At 36.4% G+C, this 13,118-nt stretch overlaps 1 protein-coding gene across 1 annotated transcript in view; it reads left to right on the top strand.

The window, feature by feature from the left end:
- GABRA2 (gamma-aminobutyric acid type A receptor subunit alpha2) overlaps positions 1 to 11,922 on the top strand; it is a 105,990-nt gene extending 94,068 nt beyond the window's left edge. The window contains exon 10 of the mRNA XM_055587403.1: positions 11,805 to 11,922. The gene's annotated coding sequence lies outside the window, so the exon portion shown is untranslated. The remainder of the gene's footprint in view (positions 1 to 11,804) is intronic.
- Positions 11,923 to 13,118: the final 1,196 nt, after the last annotated feature.

The raw sequence follows: 13,118 nt of genomic DNA, 5'->3' as shown, positions 1-13,118 counted from the left end.
CAGAAAAGTAAAAAACAAAATGGAAAGGAATGTTTTCCTCTTGCTACATATTAATAATACAACTACATGCATAGAGAATGCATGACAAGGTTCCAACACTAAACTTTGAGCATTCATTAATCTGAGATTTTAAGGTGACAATATGCTTGTATGGTAGGTTTTCTAGTTTGAAAAAAATCATTCTAGAGCTAATAATATTTGTAATTTGTGACCTTGCTGTAACTGGGAAAAGTCACTATTTTTTGTATGTAAAATAATTTGACCTTTATTGAATGTGTCAGTATGCTTGCTGTTTAAAAATTCCTAATCAATCACATGCAGATTAATGCTAAATGTTATCTTTTTTGTACTTATTAAAATTAATTTAAATATATTTGATCTGAAAATTGTGGGTTTTTTGTACTCTAATCATTCATTACATGTTTGCTTACAATAATTGAATTTACTGTAAATGTGACTTTTTATATTGGGATATAACACTAACATTTTATAGTAGTGATTTTAATGTTATCAGTTTCTTAACCTTCTTTTTAAAATAAAAGGGTTATAGGGTGAGAGAAAAAATCCAAATCTCCTTTGAAATTTTAGGGGGAAGGCTCATGAATAGTTAACATTGGTCTGTTTAACACTTTGAAAGTGGTGCAATGGAAAACATAAAAGTTCACCCCGATAATTAGCTCCCTTCTATCATAAATGTGTCACATTTACATGAAACTTAAATAAAATAAATGATTTTCTTTTATTTAGATAGACTCAAGTTCATCATTCCATTTGTTAACCAGAAGTCTTGCAGCCTTCCTGTTGAATCTATTCCCTTAATTTAATGCAATATTATGGAAATTATTTCTTCTTTCAATCATTGTTATTATTGCTAATATCACTGAAATTAAATGCTTTTAAATTTCAGAAAGGCAATTTTTATTAGTATGGTAAGTTCTCATACAGTATTTCTCAACCCTAGCCACACTTTAAAATTACCTGAGGACTTTTCAGAAACACTGGTTCTACCCTAGTCAGAGTCTTGAGAGAGGAGGGGTTATGAGAAATTTTCTAAACTCCCCAAATAATTCTACTCTATAGCCATAAATGAATATGTTTTCATTTTATAAACCTATCATGGACTTTTTCTAATCTGTTTCTTTTTTGGAGACTTCTTGCTTTTTCTGTAGCTTTTAGTTTAGTCTATATTAATAAAGAAAAACAAACATAAAATTAATGAACGTTACAAGTTAGGTTTTTATATAATATAGTGAATTCAAATGAAGCTGTCAAACCTTGTATAATAAAGTATTCGTTCTTTTTACTAGTTAATCAATTAACTAGTCAGTTCAGTTCAGTCGCTCAGTTGTGTCCAACTCTTTGTGACCCCATGGACTGCAGCATGCCAGGTTTCCTTGTCCATCACCAACTCCCGGAGCTTGCTCAAACTCATGTCCATCTAGTTGATGATGCCATACAGCCATCTCATCCTCTGTTATCCCCTTCTCCTCCTGCCTTCAATCTTTCTCAGCATCATGGATTTTCCAGTGAGTCAGTTCTTCACATCAGGTAGCCAAAGTAATCAATTAATTAAAATTAGTCTTAATCTTAATTTGTACCCTGTAGACCTGGAATTAGTTATGAACAATGTGAGTATATATGTTAAAAAGATACATTCTAATTGTCATTTTCAGCATATAATTTTAATTAAATGTTTTAAAAATCATTTATCCGAACATTTTTTAAACGTTTTTCCTGAAAAGAAGTATATTCAACTTAAATAATGAGCCGAATATTTAACCTTCAAATTCACATCTCATTTAAATTATAGCCAGTATAAAATCACATTCATTAACACCACTCACTAGTTTCCCCAATATCAATTTATTGTCCAAGCTTTGTCAAATTCATTTAGATTAAAACATCCTATGGATGGAAGCATTTATGTCATCTTTGCCCTCAACAATTCAGAAAGTGAAAACAGAGGTTACAAAGGGTTTTCTTAGAAGTTTTGCCTCACCTTTCAACTGTAAAATCAAGGAAACTGCTGACAAAGCAGTAAGATTCAAAAATTGGTAGTCCTTGAAGACTGTTGCACTCAGATGGAAAATGTTTTATATTCTTTGGCCAGTATTAACTCTTGGAAGTTCTCAGTTACAGATAGAAAACTAGAAAAATTGAAAACCAGATGCAAGCAGTAAAAATAGCACTTGAGAAAATGTTCAATTCTATCCAGTGTTCTAGCTTAAGAAACCAGCAAAATGGGTATTTTTTTAAGTTCTAAGCTTAATTAAAATTTGGAGCTTAATTGCTTAGGGTTATTTACCTGGAAAATTCACTTCTGTGAAATACCTTATTCCATAAATGATTGAAATGTTATAACATTTCTTCCATGAATCAATAAAAATCAGTATGGAGAATTTCTAAATCATGTCTTAAGATGTAGTATAATGAAAAAATGTAAACTGATCATTGAAGCATATCTATTTTGAATTGCTCATGCACTTATTGTTCAAAATCTAGTTTTACTTTCTAATTAAAATATACATGGAATGCCAGATAAATAGAACAATGAAAGAGTTTATCAATATTGAAAAGTCGTTATGCCTGTCCCCTAAACCAACTTACAGAAGGATTTCACAATGAGTCTGTATAGGGTCACCCTAAGGCTTATTTCAAAGTCCAATCTGTTCCAGGCAACTAAATCTGTACCAGAGGAGGAAAATGTTTGTAATTCTTTAATTTTTTTTTAACTTATTGGAAAAGTGAAAACAAGTATGTTTTCATCACAAGGTATAGGAGAGGAATATATAATGGGTATCTCTGCCCCCCATTTTTGGCGTAAATATACACAACAAAATTTACTATCTTAACAGTTTTTAAGTGTACAGTTGAGCAGTATTAAGTACATTTTTATACTGTTGTGCAGTCATCACACCACTATCTCCAGAACGCCTTTCATCTTGCAAAACTGAAACTGTAGCCAGTTAAACTGTAGCTCCTCACGACTCCCTCTCCCAGCCCCTCACAACCATTACTCTTATTTATTTTATTTCCCTTTTCCCACCATGCTCGAGCGTCTGATACCCCCATTCTATTTATATTATTGTAAGTTCAGCTTTTAAAAACATTTTATTTTTTTTAGATTCCAAATATAAGTCAAAATCTAACAGATTCAGAAACAGAGGAACTGAGGTTTCAGAGGATGTTCTATGGAGTTAGAAGTTTTACTTTCTCTGTTTCCTATCTTAAATGATCCAGGACTGGAAAGGAACTGATGATTAGCATCAAACAGAAATTATTCAGGCAAATAATATTACAGGACAATTACAAACAATCAACAGATTCAAACCTGTAGGAACAAGGTCAGAACAAGAGGGTGAAGAGATGAACAGAACTGGAGTGGAATTGAAACGTGTTGTAAATGAGGGAAATCAAGTTCCTGTTGACTACCAAGAATGGAACTAGAATATATTCCTATCTTCATTACCCATTATGCTTATAATGCATGCTTCATAACAGTAATATTAGGTGTAATAGTTGAGGGCTTCCCTGGTGGCTCAAATGGTAAAGAATCTGCTTGCAATGCAGGAGACCCAGGTTCAATCCCTGGATCTGAAAGATCCCCTGGAGAAGACAATGGCTACCCACTCTAGCATTCTTGCCTGGAGAATTCTATGGACAGACTAACACTTTCACATTCATAATAGATGAAATAAAGTTGAAATTGACTAAAGAGAAATAACAATCGAGATTTGATGACTTGGTCTTCCCTGTTTCCAAAAAATAAGATTCGCCATTTACCTTTAATATAAATTTTATAGCTAAATGGGCATTCAGTATATTATTGCTTCTTTATTCAAAGAATTTCACATAAGAAATTTTGATACTAGAATAGTGATCACATCCTACATATCTAATATAAGCTCATTTGATTAGCATATTTCAAAGTCGTACAGTACTAATTTCTGAAATAATGATTTTATAATTTCACTTTCTACTAAAAAGAATGAAGTTTTATTTATACAGGATGTCATTATTAATGACTTGCTATTAAGCATACATTATTACAATTTCTATAATATTGAACTTTAGTACTTTAAAGTGGATAGAGTTCTAGCTAATTTTGTAATAACAATAGAATTGAAATATGAGGTAACAATTTATTATTTGATCTGAGCAAAGCATAGACAAAGTTTGATAACACTATAAAATTATATCAGGCAAAATTAAGCTCCACATTATTTCTTGCTTGCTTTTCTCAGCTATCATGCTAAAAGGCATTGCACTGAAGGAGAGAAGTCCTGTTGCATACCCTTCTCTTTATGTAGTGAAGCTAGTACTATTTCCACACTGTTCCCACTGACCAGAACTCTGCATGAAAATACGTATCACCACCTTTGTTGAACACTTGTGCCTGATTTCATGCCCCTGTGCTTATCACTGGGCTCTTAGGTTGCTCATGATTACTCAATATGTGTTTTCCCCATTAGTCTATAATATTCTTATCCATGAGGATTATGCCCATCTTTTTCAAAACTTTCAATTGAAATTCAGTGAGCTTTGTTGAATTTGAGGACTGTTTCTTTTGATCAGTTCTGAAATTTTTTTTCGTTATACTCTCTATAAATAACAATCTTTCTCCTCTATTCTCTTTCTCCTTTCTTTCTGAAGTGCCCATGGCATGCATGCTCAGTCGCTCAGTTGTTTTCAGTTCTTCGTGACCCCATGGACTGTAGCCCACCAGGCTCCTCTGTCCTAGGGATTCTCCAGGCAAGAATACTGGAGTGGGTTGCCATTTCTTTCTCTAGGGGGTCTTCCTAACTGAGGGATTGGACCCGCATCTCCTGTGCCTCCTACACTGGCAGGAGGTTTCCTTACCACTGCACCACATGGGAAGACCCAGAGTGCCTATTAGATATATATTGTATCGTCCTACTTTAGCCTCCATTTTCCTTAAATGCCCTTTTATGGTTTCCATGCGTTTAACTCTCTGTGCTGCATTCTGGATAATTTCTTTGGGGCTAAGGCTAAGTAACATGCCTAAAACCACATTATAATATTCTGAATTTTAAATTCCATAGTCTTTCCATTAAATTACACAGCAATTCTATAATTATCTTGCCTTGAAAAGAATTCATATGAGCATGAATTATTTAGATATTTAGTAAAACTTCACAAATATCACATGTTAATCCACTGGAAAGGTCCAGGATGAAACACCATGCTCTGTGGCAGAGCAGTAGGGAAGGAACCCCAGGAATCTGAATCAAGTTGAATGCCTTCAGATGCTGCCCTGAGATTTTGTTTGATTAATTTTCTGCATATAGTCTCAGTCATATAAAAGAGTATGGTGAAGTCAGTGTTACCATTTGAAAACAATGTTCTTGTAACAGCTTTTCCTGTGCTCTATTGCAGACTTCAGTTCTCTGTATACACAATATGTTCAATACATGTTAACAGACTACCTGACTGAAAGAGTCTCTAAAAAAGAAAAGCTAGCATTTGACTTCAGCCAGATTTTACTTGAAAGCTCAGAAGGGAATGGCTTCATCTTGATGATGTGGCAACAACATTCAATCTGCCATCATTGTCTGTGATAGTTGTGCCTGCTTTTATTCAACCGAATAATAGAACAGAATCACAGAAAACATCTTAAGATTGCATACATCAAGATGCAGCTGTGGCCATCTCATTCCTATTTGCTATTAAAAATTATTTGGAATTAACTACTCGTGGAAAAATTGAAAATGTCTTTATAAGCGTTGTGCCTGTTTCTGAAATAAGAAACTGTTAAAAAAAAAAAAAATCCAGTGCCTGAGTAGGATGATAACTCAAAGCAGTCAAATGTAATGGATTTCTTTTGATTTTAGTTTTGAAGGAATTAGAATTACTGCAGATTACTTTAGAAGAAAATATACAGGAACATGAAAGGTATTTACCTTCTATGAGCTGTGCTCATAATTTATAAGACATTAAAGCTGTCTACATAAAAGATATAAGCAATTATGTAATCAGATTTCAGTTGTAGAAAACAGCCCACTATACCCATTTTAAGCAGGTAATAATTTATTATAGGGTTTTAGAAAGATGCTACAGATTTGTTCAGAAGGTTAATAAAATAGGATATGAGACAAACTTACAGGAAAATTTTCAATATCTTCACTTTAGTATGAGACCAGCTAGGCTGCTGTCTCTTCTATGATTAAGAAATGTCTGATCTAATATTTGTAACACCTCAACCACAATCAAGAACACCTCAGTCAGGAAGCTAGTATGATGTTCCTTGGTCCAGAACCATATTGTGCCACATACAGTCTTTAATGGAAAATTGATGCTGTGTCCTGCTTCCTTTTTAATATCTATGGTTAGTGACTGGGATGTTTGCTAACATTGCCACAGTAAAATCACCTGTCATTAGCACTCTGTTTACCAGCAAAAACAGCTGCAACAACAGAAGCACATTCTTCAGATTGCATCAGTCTTCCAAATCTCACAGAACTGCATCTGATTTGTCAAACTTAAATCAGCCAGAACTTGAGTTATATAATGTTTATCTTTCAAACTTGCAAAATACAGTAAGTCTTCGACTGTCAGATTATCTATTTGACTATTCAAATTCCAAAAGTATTCTTCTTTTCATGCTTAAATCTACCACACACACAAAAAATACAATAGAAATAACAATAAGCTAACATCAAACATAATGGACTTACCTGGTGCTCAAAGGTAAAGAATCTGCCTGCTAAGCAGGAGACACAGGTTCAGTCCCTGGGTTGGGAAGATTCCCTAGAGAAGGAAATGGCAACCCATTCTAGTATTTTTGCCTGGGAAATCCCATAGGCAGAGGAGCCGGGTGGTCGAAAAGGGGCACAACTCAGTGACCAAACATTAAATATCACTGAACAGAAAAAATATTTTCAGCATGTTTCTAAAAGAAAGAAAAAAAAATTCAGCAGGGATATAAACTTTCTCTGGGAGGTGTTCAGTGTTAATATTCATTTTTTTGCTTGCTGTTTAGTCATTCAGTCATATCTGACTTCTTTGCAACTCCATGGACTGTAGCCCACCAGGCTCCTTTGTCCATGGGATCTTCCAGGCAAGAGTACTGGAGTGGGTTGCCATTTCCTTCTCCAGGGAATCTTCCCAACCCAGGGATTGAACCCACGTCTCCGCCTGACAGGTGGATTCTTTACCACTGAGCCACCTGGGAAGCCCCAGTGATGGCTTGTTGCTGTTTAGTTGCTAAGTTGTGTCTGACTCTTTGTGACCCTATGGACTGCAACCTGCAAGGCTCCTCTGTCCATCAGATTTCCCAGAAAGAATGCTGGAGTGAGTTGCCATTTTCTTATCCACAATATTCATTAATATGGTCAAAATTCTATATTGACATTCTATAATGACATAAAGCTTTTGCCTACAACCATAGGCTATGTGAAGTATGAACCAAAGGAAGAGAAAAAAACAAGAAAGTATATCTTTATGTAACAAATCAAGAAAGAAATGAGTAAATATTGTTTTCTAACTGATGATGAAGCTATGATTCATATTTATAACTTTTCTGTTGCTCTAAACATTTTATGTTTCTTCTGTTCTCAGCTGCACTGGAAGCATTGTTAACCTGTGCCCCTCAGTTTATATAGGTCCCAGTTGGACTGTCCTGACAACTACAAATCACACTTTCTTTCCAAATGGACCAAATGTGTTCCAGGACTATAATTCTTATAGGGAAACCAGACACTAATTTCTTTTCCTCCTTAAAACATGGTGAATTGTACTTTAGAGACCTTCAAGTATTTTAGTAAACACTGCCAGTAGATCATTTAGCCCTCAGATTATAGAGCTCTTTCCAAAATGAGGTTATCCTTGATTATTCGAGGGGTTTCCTGAGAGATAACCAGCTCATTATTTATAGGTATCCTGAGGACAGCTTATTTCTATAATGGGAGGCATACAATTAGAAAAGATAGTAGGAAGTTTGTTTCCTGACTTTCTCTGAAATGATCAATGAAACTACCTTGACCCAAAAAGACATTCAGATAATCCTGAATTTTACTGCCTTCTTGAGAGCTAAGCCAGAGTCTGTGCAATTGTTAATACACTCTGTTTTACATGGACTTTCCTGGTGGCCCAGACGGTAAAGCATCTGTCTACAATGTGAGAGAGCTGAGTTCGATCCCTGTGTTGGGAAGATTCCCTGGAGAAGGAAATGGCAACCCACTCCAGTACTCTTGCCTTGAAAATCCCATGGACGGAGGAGCTTGGTGCAGTCTACTATCCATGGGGTCGCAAAGAGTCGGGCACGACTGAGCGACTTCACTTCACTTCTGTTCTACATAGATTAATGGCTCAAGACAAGGGGAGAGGTTAATACAAAAATTTACAGAGAAAGATCCCTGGATTTCTTGGTGGTTTTGGGGATTTGTTCAGTGATTGTGTTTGAGAACCTGGGACACCACAGTTATGGTCAGGAGTGCAGGTTTGTTTCATCCTCTGTCTTGAAATAGGAATTGATGATGGCCCTACTTAAATGTTGTGTGAGACAAACTGAACAGATATAATTCAAGCCTTGATCAGTTAAATTTATCAATAAAGTGGCATATACTCATGGAAAAATTCAGCAGAAGCCAAGATGGTGTAGAAATAAAAAGCAGATCTTTTTGAAACAATTCTCCATGGGTCACTCACATTTCACTACATCTTGTCAGCAAAGGCACTGGCTGCCTTTGTCCTAGACTCTTTTCAAATACAATTGTATAACAAACAGCCTTGGAAGATAAAGATAGTAGCACAGTCAAGTTGTTTACAACCCAGTATGATGAAGATAATATGTTTCTCTGAGGCATAAGTCAGGCAGGTTTATTGCCCATTACAAAAGATTCAGGCTCTCTGAGCTTGAAGTTCCTCTCTTATAATGTAACCCACTGTGCAGGTGTTTTTTGAATCTCTTTTTGTTGTTCTATAGAAATTGGGGCCTCAAGAAACACATGCAAACATCATGACATGCTGGCTGTTGCTATTGCTTTGAGTAAAAAACTGTCTCTGGCCCAGGAATCTTATGTTTTCTGCTAGTTTTCAGAAAACTTGGCTAGCTAACTTGTTAGCTTGGATGCAGAATATAATTTTAGACCTCACAATTATTGACAATCTACAACTACCAAAAAGTAATAGTAATGATAATAATTAGAATTAACAAAAAGCACACCCTTCCAGACATCTTTCTGGGCACTTTATATATATATGTATATATCTTCATACAAAGTTTTAAGTTAGTACTGTCATAGAGATAAGGAGATTGTGATGCAGATAAATGAAATAACTTACTGCAGACCACACAGCCAGTTAAGGGTAGAACCTGAATTCAAACATAAGCTATATAGATCTAAAATTTATTACTTCAAATAATCTCGTATCAGTTCAGTTCAGTTCAGTCCCTCAGTCGTGTCCGACTCTTTGCGACCCCATGAATCGCAGCACGCCAGGCCTCCCTGTCCATCACCAACTCCCGGAGTTCACCCAGACTCACGTCCATCGAGTCAGTGATGCCATCCAGCCATGTCATCCTCTGTCATCCCCTTCTCCTCCTGCCCCCAATCCCTCCCAGCATCAGAGTCTTTTCCAATGAGTCAACTCTTCACGTGAGGTGGCCAAAGTACTGGAGTTTCAGCTTTAGCATCATTCCTTCCAAAGAAATCCCAGGGCTGATCTCCTTCAGAATGGACTGGTTGGATCTCCTTGCAGTCCAAGGGACTCTCAAGAGTCTTCTCCAACACCACAGTTCAAAGGCATCGATTCTTCAATGCTCAGCCTTCTTCACAGTCCAACTCTCATAACCATACATGACCATAGGAAAAACCATAGCCTTGACTAGATGGACCTTTGTTGGCAAAGTAATGTCTCTGCTTTTGAATATGCTATCTAGGTTGGTCATAACTTTCCTTCCAAGGAGTAAGCATCTTTTAATTTCATGGCTGCAGTCACTATCTGCAGTGATTTTGGAGCCCAGAAAAATAAAGTCTGACACAGTTTCCACTGTTTCCCCATCTATTTCCCATGAAGTGATGGGACCAGATGCCATGATCTTTGTTTTCTGAATGTTGAGCTTTAAGCCAACTTTTCACTCTCCACTTTCACTTTCATCAAGAGGCTTTCTATTTCCTCTTCACTTTCTGCCATAAGGATGGTGTCATCTGCATATCTGAGGTTATTGATATTTCTCCCAGCAATCTTGATTCCAGCTTGTGTTTCTTCCAGTCCAGCATTTCTCATGATGTACTCTGCATATAAGTTAAATAAGCATGGTGACAATATACAGCCTTGACATACTCCTTTTCCTATTTGGAACCAGTCTGTTGTTCCATGTCCAGTTCTAACTATTGCTTCCTGACCTGCATACAAACTTCTCAAGAGGCAGGTCAGGTGGTCTGGTATTCCCATCTCTTTCAGAATTTTCCACAGTTTATTGTGATCCACACAGTCAAAGGCTTTGGCATAGTCAATAAAGCAGAAATAGATGTTTTTCTGGAACTCTCTTGCTTTTTCCATGATCCAGCGGATATTGGCAATTTGATCTCTGGTTCTTCTGCCTTTTCTAAAACCAGCTTGAACATCAGGAAGTTCTTGGTTCACGTATTGCTGAAGCCTGGCTTGGAGAATTTTGAGCATTACTTTACTAGCGTGTGAGATGAGTGCAATTGTGCGGTAGTTTGAGCATTCTTTGGCATTGCCTTTCTTTGGGATTGGAATGAAAACTGACCTTTTCGAGTCCTGTGGCCACTGCTGAGTTTTCCAAATTTGCTGGCATATTGAGTGCAGCACTTTCACAGCATCATCTTTCAGGATTTGGAATAGCTCAACTGGAATTCCATCACCTCCACTAGCTTTGTTCGTAGTGATTCTTTCTAAGTCCCACTTGACTTCACATTCCAGGATATCTGGCTCTAGGTCAGTGATCACACCATCGTGATTATCTGGGTCGTGAAGATCTTTTTTGTACAGTTCTTCTGTGTATTCTTGCCATCTCTTCTTAATATCTTCTGCTTCTGTTAGGTCCATACCATTTCTGTCCTTTATCAAGCCCATCTTTGCATGAAATGCTCCCTTGGTATTTCTAATTTTCTTGAAGAGATCTCTAGTCTTTCCCATTCTGTGGTTTTCCTCTATTTCTTTGCATTGATCGCTGAAGAAGGCTTTCTTATCTCTTCTTGCTATTCTAAGTAACCCGTTAACATTGCATGACATACACTACCCATAGCTATCTCATGTTAGTAGGAACACTGCCAGCTTAAAATTAAACCAGGTTACTTAATCAACTATAATTTGTCATTCCATCAAGTATCTGCTACTTTCAAACCATCTTGCCATCAAGTTGTTTTATCAGTAACTATTAAGATGCAGACCAAAGAAAACAAAAATGGATTTCTTATCACATATGAATTGCATAGAGACTCAATGGAAGACTGTAGAACGAAGCTCCAGGTTAGTAAATTGTCTCAGAGCTATGCTGCAGTGAACTAAAAGTCTCTCAGTCCTACTCTTTGAGAGCCCATGGACTACATGGTCCATGGAATTCTCCAGGCCAAGGTACTGGAGTGGGTAGCCTTTCCCTTCTCCAGGAGATCTTCCCAACCCAGGGATCGAACCCAGGTCTCCCACATTGCAGGCAGATTCTTTACCAGCTGAGCCACAAGCGAAGCCCAAGGAGCTGTCACCTCATCTGTAAGCAGAGGGCGGCAGGTGCCAGAACTAATACCACCACCACAATCAACTATCATAACCAAGTAACTGCCATTATCATTAATTATCACTATTATTATCATTATCAGGAAAATATGTGTGACACGCTTTCCAGTCCTATGAAGATGGAAGAGTGGAACTACTGCTAATGTCACTGTAGAAAACCCGCAAATCTTCTGGAATGTGCTTCACTGGAATAAACAGCAGAGCAGGAAATGCCTTTCATTCTTTTGGTTTTCATGTTTCAATTCTTGTGTGAGTTTATCTGCTTGTGGCTGAATCTAAATCAAATCTGGAACTCTAGCTGTTGAGAGTCTGAAAATGATGATCAGAGGATAACGGAGTAGATATTGAGAACCAATTCCATCAAATTTGATAAAGCATTAAATTCTAATGTAGTATAAATAAAGGCTGCTCCAAATAAAACACAGCATTTTAAAAAATCACAAACCTTTTAAATGCAAACAGGTCTTTTTTTTTTTTTTTTTTTGACAATTAAAAGCTGGTAAGCATCAGAAAAAAGGTTTTCACTTATATGTCTACTCATTTCCTGTTGCCTTCCTGCTATCCTAATGCAGGTAGGTGAATTTGGTGCTGCCTTTTAAGCTCTTTAGTGTAAATTGGTATCGAAAAGAAAGTAATTTGAGATGATGGGTGCCAATTCTTTAAGGCAGGGACAAGAACTTTTATCTGCCACATTGTGGAAAGATAAGGAAAGGAAAGATGATAACAGGAAGTGGAATCTATTTTATGAGAAAAAAAGCAATGTACTAGATATTAAATACTAGATACTAAAATATGATAATGTTAGGAATCAAAGGTATTTCAAATTGGTTTTATTTCATTAGCAGTTGTGTAGATTTAGAATAAAGAGGGGATTGGATAATCTGGGCTAGGGTTTAAATATTTTGTATATATAGACCATGACTGAATTTCTATAAAACTCTTGAAATAGTAGAAATATTTGGAGAACTGAGTTGCAAAATACTTTAGAAATGTACTCTGGGCAAATATGGCAAAAAAGAAAACAGACCTCAGAATGATAGCCTTCTTCAAGATCAAAAGACATCAGGAGTGAAATGCTGTGCCTACTAGATAAATTTCCAGCACTGTTATGTGATGATGTTGTGGGTAGTGAAGAGAGAAATTAAGGGCATGGTACGATCTGTCCCTCAGAAGATGCACTATGAAGTGCTCTCATGAGAATGAAAAGCGAATAATGAATTCACGAGAAGGGAGTAGCTTGTGAACCAAAATATCGATGAATAAAGAACAGACTACTCTTGGGAAAAGAAACAAAGCCAAAGAAGATGTGATTTTTAAACCTCAAGTTCAGTTTCTTACTGATATATAGGAGAGAATGAACGTGAAACAACTTTTAAATTATAATTATAGGGAAGTCT

Source organism: Bubalus kerabau, chromosome 7 (assembly GCF_029407905.1).
Source record: "Bubalus kerabau isolate K-KA32 ecotype Philippines breed swamp buffalo chromosome 7, PCC_UOA_SB_1v2, whole genome shotgun sequence".
Classification (NCBI taxonomy): Eukaryota; Metazoa; Chordata; class Mammalia; order Artiodactyla; family Bovidae; genus Bubalus; species Bubalus kerabau.
This window is presented reverse-complemented; position numbering and strand designations above follow the sequence as displayed.